This window comes from Adiantum capillus-veneris, chromosome 18, assembly GCF_014529385.1.
Source record: "Adiantum capillus-veneris isolate H3 chromosome 18, ASM1452938v2, whole genome shotgun sequence".
In the NCBI taxonomy this organism is placed as follows: Eukaryota; Viridiplantae; Streptophyta; class Polypodiopsida; order Polypodiales; family Pteridaceae; genus Adiantum; species Adiantum capillus-veneris.
Genome location: NC_140948.1, coordinates 126033460 through 126039917, shown reverse-complemented (window position 1 = coordinate 126039917; position 6458 = coordinate 126033460). Strand labels below are relative to the sequence as shown.

General features: G+C 43.5%; 1 pseudogene; it reads right to left on the bottom strand.

Moving 5' to 3' along the window:
• Nucleotides 1-2712: 2712 nt before the first annotated feature.
• LOC147436371 (uncharacterized) lies at nt 2713-3436 on the bottom strand (annotated as a pseudogene).
• Nucleotides 3437-6458: the final 3022 nt, after the last annotated feature.

Below are 6458 nucleotides of genomic sequence, written 5' to 3'. Positions count from 1 at the left end.
TAAAGACCCATCAATAATGGAAAATTTTTGTGCATGGTTAACTAATCTTTTCTTAGCAGCCTTACTCATGTCTGGGGGAAATTCTAGGGTAGACAAATAATGAGCAATTTGGTCATACCACTCCCGAGAAGGCTGAATGTGAAACAAATGAGGTTCAGGCATGAGAGGTTCATCAGCACATGGAGACACATCAGTCAAGCAATCCACAAGCTTTTGCAACAAAGGAGGTTTGGATTTAAGTACATAATCAGAGGTTTGCAACTCAACAAGCCATCGCATGATACGTTCAGGGGGCTCCAATTTATCCATCATAAGTCGTAATGAGTCCTTTGTCACATATATAATGGAGTGCTACATGGATAAATATGTGTGAAACTTCCTAGCACTCTCAGCAATAGCTAAACAAGCTCGTTCTACCCAAGTGTAGCGTGTCTCTACGTCTTTAAGCTTGTGACTATAATATGCAACGGGATGCATTTTTTAATCATAAAGTTGGGCAATGCAATTAGATAAAACTGAATGTGAGCAAGTGGAAAATAAATGAAAAGGTTTGGAAGCATCTGGTGGCTTAAGAATAGGGGCCTTAGCAAATGCACTTTTAAGGGAAGAAAAAGAGGTCTCTTAAGGTGTCCCCCAAATAAACTTTTGCTCAACCCTCAAAAGGGTATTAAGTGGTAAAATAAGATGAGCCATATCTTTAATAAAGCGGTTGTAATGCTTAGCAACCCCAAGAAAACCCCTAACTTGACGAACAGTGGTAGGTGTAGGAAATGCGAGGGCTTCAACCTTTGTAGGGTCCATAGCTATCCCATGTGCACTAATAAGCTGTCCCAATAAAATGCCATAGGAAACTCCAAACACACACTTGCGAGCATTCAATGCAATGGACTTCTCTCGACACTTTTGAAACACATAATGGAGGGCTTTAAGAAAATTTGCTTGAGTGGTCCCCACGCCTATGCCGTCCATAGAAAGTCTATAAGGTCATCATGAAAACTCTCATGCTTATACTTTTGATAAGATGCCCCAACATTGCATAACCCAAATGGCATGACATGATATGGAAATGTCCCAAAGATGGTGGTAAAACTGGTTTTAAGCTTATCTTCATCAGCTCTACGGCCATCTGGTTGTATCCTGAGAACCCATCCATAAATCCATAAATCTCCCTCCCAGCTAAAGCATCTAAAATCTGATCAATAAAAAGCAAAGGGTAGTAGTCTTTGATGGTAGCCTTATTAAGCTGTTTATAATCAACACATATACGAAGCTATTTTTTTTCTTAGGTACAACAACAATAGGGGAAACCCACTCAGTGTTATCCACGGGAACGATTACCCCAGACTCTAAAAGTTTTTTGATCTCCATACAAACCCCCTCTCTATAATGCTCTGGCAACCGACGTTGACGCTGACGCACAGGAACAACACCAGGCTTAAGTGGGATGCGATGCACAACTAACTCGGGTGGGAAACCTTTCAACTCCGTGTAATCCCCTGCAAAAATGTCCTGGTACTCTTGACATAAACAAATAACCTCCTCCCTTAATGGTGACTCTAAAGAAGCACCCAAAAGCACAACTTTGTCCTCCCCTTTTATCGGAACCCTCATAGTGTCTTCCTCTCTAACCAAAGGTGGAGTCTCCACGTTTTCATCAAGGGTAATCTCAATAGCATCAAGGTAAATACAATAATAACTAGGTGTACAAGAAGAAGTAGAACTACGATCATCATCATCATCACTCTCAATTTCTGAAGTAACCCCAGGACTCGTAATAGAAGAAGGGTAAGCTGGCAGAACTATCCGTGAAGATCCCCTACCCAACAACAACTGTCCTGTAGGGATATCAATAACGCAATCGGTCCGCCATATCCAAGGTCTCCCCAAAAGAAGCTGGTACTGCCCAGGTCTTGGACTAAGCCGCAAAACATAACAATCAATCTCCACAGTTCGGCCTGCCACAGTAATGGGCAAACCCTGGATGAAATGCTCAACACTCACAGAACGATGATCACCCATGCGTAACCCAGTCAGGAACCCCATTAAAAGATAACCCAAGCTCGAAAAAGGTTGTGTAACTCAAAACATTGACGCCGGATCCACCATCAACTATAGTATGTGGGATCACAAGTTGGCGGATCATGCACTCCATTCAGGGACACTCTCTCTTAGCAAGAAGGGAATCCACCTTCTAAACAGCAGGAAGAATAGGCCTCACCCTCTTTGAAGAACCCAAATCTCTGCAGTACCTTCTCAAAAGGGCACGGCTAGAAGGAGAAGTGAGAAGGTATTGTGTTAGGGACATAGTAAACTCCACTCGATTAAGAGCAGCAACAAGGTCAAAAGAAGGTGTAGGAGGGAATAACTTACTTGGGGTAGGGTGAATACAAACATGAGGAGGTTGGGGCAAAGGGTCAAGAACAAGAACAACAACACGGGTGGGTGGGTGGGTAGCAACATTGGGTGTAGGGTCTCTCTCCTCAACAATTTTTTCTTTTCCCTTTCGTGTAATGGCATGCACAAGCAATGCAACAAAATCAATCATATTAACTGATGCATTACTGGTTGTTATGGGGGCCAAACTAGAAGAAGCCATGGTTGGAGAACTAGGAGACCCTCATTGTAAAAGTGTACGACTAGGGCATGGAGGTCTCTCATTCCCGCTACGATGGTTCATGGGACCTGGCGGTGGTAGTGTAGAATTGTTATTCATTATGTGGTGCATCTTAATATAGCAATTTTCTTCAGTATGCCCCTTTCCCAAACATCTCTCATAAGTGCAGATGACTGTGGGACAGTCTTTGGAAAGATGGCCGGGTACGCCACAAGCACGACACACAAGCTTAGTGGGATTAGGCTCAGGGCGGTGAGCAGACAAAATTTTTTGTTGGCGCTTCAAAAAGTTCACATCTAGAGTCACAGCTTTCATGTTTTCATTTAACTGATTCATGTAATTAGTCATCATGTCTTTCAAGTCCCAATACTAGATGCAGTGCTCTCATAACCATCCCCACCCTTGTGATGCATGGAAGGTGCAATGGTAGAAGTAGATTGAGGATAAGTCACAAAAGGTTGGGGAGCATGAGAAACTGGTGCCGGAAGATGTGGAGAGGTGGATGAAGAGGAAGTGTCTATAACAGGTGTGGGTGCTGTGGGAGTAAAAGAGGCGAGGGTGTAGCTTGAAGTTGGAGTAGGGTAACAGGTGGTAATTGCAGAGGTGGTGTCGATTGTAATTGGGGTACATAAGATGGGGCTGGTAAAGAGTGTGGTGCCAACCATGGGTAATACGATGGAGATGGTGTCGCAACTAGTTGTGGTTTATAAGCGCACCTGTAGGAACTCTAGCAGATGTGATAGCAATATTTAAATCTAGTGGACCCTGAGCCCTCACTAAACTTTGAATACTAGGATGCAACTCCCTAAGAAATGATTCCATGATGGTAAGCGGATCAATGTTAAAAGTGTGAGTATAATGGTCGATAGAATTCCTAAACCTGGTGGCGGCTTGCTTGATGCTTTCATGAGGATAATTTTGCTTAAAGGAGCGTAACTGCTCAAAAAATGAGAAAAAATTTGGAGGTTTGCGAAAAGCGGCCTACGAATTTTTGCTCAAAATCGACAAAACTAGGAATAGAATTTGCTTGCTGCTTGGAAAACCAATTCGAAGCTTCCCCTTTTAGTGTGGTGCTAAAATAAGTCATTACATGTCCCTCCTCAACAATATGTGATGTCAAACAAGCAATTTTAAAATTGTTTACATGGGCTGCAGGATCTTCCAAGGGCGACCCATGAAATGTCGGGAGTGGGATGAGTGGTGCATCAGGGCGAGCGAGATTAGATGGTAACACTAGGGGTGACTGGATTGCAATGGGTTGGGCCATGATGGAAATATGGAAAGAAAGTGAGGTACTCGACGGACCTTTCCTTGGTGGAGTTGATATTTTTGAAATTTGTTGTTGTGAAGGAGTTGCAGGGCTAGAATGCCCTTGTAATGCTTTTTCCTTTTCCGTTCTATGATATCTCTTAGCTCGCTCACTCTCTCTAAGATGTTCTCGCCACTCTTTATCACTGTGCATACATCCCCTTCCAAGTAGGTTCGTGTCGCGGAACCTCGACTAAGTCAAGGTCCCACCGGGCGTGCCACTGATATATATTTTTCTATGGCTGGGCCATGGAGCAGACCAAGACCACGAAAAACCTAGCAAACAAAAGAGCTCAAGCAATATGCTACAAAACAAGGAGCCTAGACAATGTAAGTGCGACTAAATCAATTGCCAAAACATGTATCAAATTCTCTCTCTCTCTCTCTCTCTCTCTAACCCACGCAATGCTCGACGTGCATATACTCGCTCAGACTCGAGAACAAAATCATGAGAAGACACTTATGTGTTTATTACGAAAATGGAGAGAGACACTCCAAGTGTCTCTCTGCAAATATTTAAACACAAACACTTAAAAACACAAACACTTTAAAGTGTTTGTGTTTAAATATTTTCTTTTATCATGCCAAATTTACAACAAAATTTATGAGAAATAGGAGGGAAAGAAAGCTTATCCACGTTTGAAGCTTTAACTTTGTATCTCATCGATGTCGTTCCTTCGTACACGTGCTTTGTGACCTCTTTCCATCCTTATGTCTCGAGCTACCTTTCTCTCTTTTTGTATTCTCTCTTTTTGTATTGAAGAGTAGTGAGGCTCCCCTTTCTCTCTTTGATTACCCATGCTGAGAGGATCTTTCTGTCATCTCCTTCCCTCGGCACTGGCTTGTATACCTCTCGCATGATCTCTCGGTGACCCTCTCAAGCACTGCCCCTTTACTCTCTCGTTCAATTTGTAGCTACAGAGTGGAAATCTCTCTTTCTCTCTCCTTGCTCGATTTCGGTAGCACTTTGACTCTCGGCAAAGCCAGCAAAACGACCCCACTAATCTTGGGCTCACACTCTGTTCATCACGGCCTGGTAACCTGCTCATGTCAGCATGTCTCTACACCTTGTCACTGCCATCTTCCTCACAAGTTTCAGCCCCTTCTCTTCCTCGGTGTCAATAGGGCCGAGCCCTCCTCTCGTTCTCTCCTGGGCCTCGGCATCAAGCAAAGCCTCCTCTCTCTTTCTCTCTCCTGGCTATGGCCTCTCACACAGAGGGCTCATTCTCTCTCTTTCTCCCTCCTCGTTTGTCTACACAAAACAGCTCTCTCTCTCTATTCTCAAGAGGACCGAGGTCTCACACCCTCTCTTCGCTAGCATGCTCGGATGCAACCCGGATTCTCTCTCCTCGATTTCACACAGGGAGACAATCTCTCTCTCTCTCTCTCTCTCTCTCTCCCCTCTTCTCCTAATCACTCTCGGTAACAAGCCCACAAGGGCTCCCTCCCTGATTTGCAGCAAGATCGAGTCTTCTCTCTCTGGTTCAATTTACAGTAGGGCCTTATATGCTATCTCTTTCCTCGTTCACAGCAGGGCAAAGCCCTCGTATAAACTCCCTCTCTCTCTTTTTGAATTGAAACAGAGAACCGAGGTCTGTCTCTCGGCTCAATGAAGAACACTCAAACACACAATGCTCAACATGTTCACAGCTTGCTCTTCCAGCAGAGCCGGCAAAGCACAAATGGAACCCATCTCCATCTTCTCTCTCACGAGCAGACACGAGCCCCCAAAATCATCCCTTCATTTTATTTTATTTTGTTATCATGCGCGCACTAAAAACTCCAACCTTATAACTTTGTAAATGGAATAAGCACTAAAAACTCCAACCTTATAACTTTGTAAATGGAATAAGCACTTGAAATCAAAATGTAAACTACAAGAATCATTTTGGTATTTCATGTTGATCCCGGTCGCGACCATCATTTGTGATCCTTTTGTAAAATTTGAGTTTCTCGAGCACTGCAAAAACGATCAACCTTCCTCGATCAGGATTAAGCACGGCGTCTCAAACAATCACAATATTGACAATGATAATGTTGATGCAAACAAATGCAACACAGTGGCGGTGACAAAAGTGCGTATGCATACCGTGGTGCAATGATGCGGAGATGTAAAGATAACATTCACTCTCGGAAAAAAATGCAACAACCAACTCTATCACAAATGGAGACTCCCTTAGTGAGTCTCATGGATCCTTTATATGTTGTTTTTCCTAGAGTCTTGATACATTCTGAGCCCACAAGCAATAACTTTACCTTTCCAAATTTAGCTCATCTTTCCCTCAAAGAAACTACCGCTACTATGCCTATCCTGGTAAGGAGCATGGAAAAAGTACACCTAGACCTCATTCTTTTGTAAATCACCGCTGTCTAGTAGCACATTGCCTACAACAATACTTATAGGTGTATATCAATCATATATGCCTATTGGCCCTCATGCCCATGTAGCTCCTACACCCCCACTTGTTTTGACAGCTTATGCTCCACCACCACCCTATCCAAGCCCCCATTCTAGTGAGCCATACCAGCTAGCATT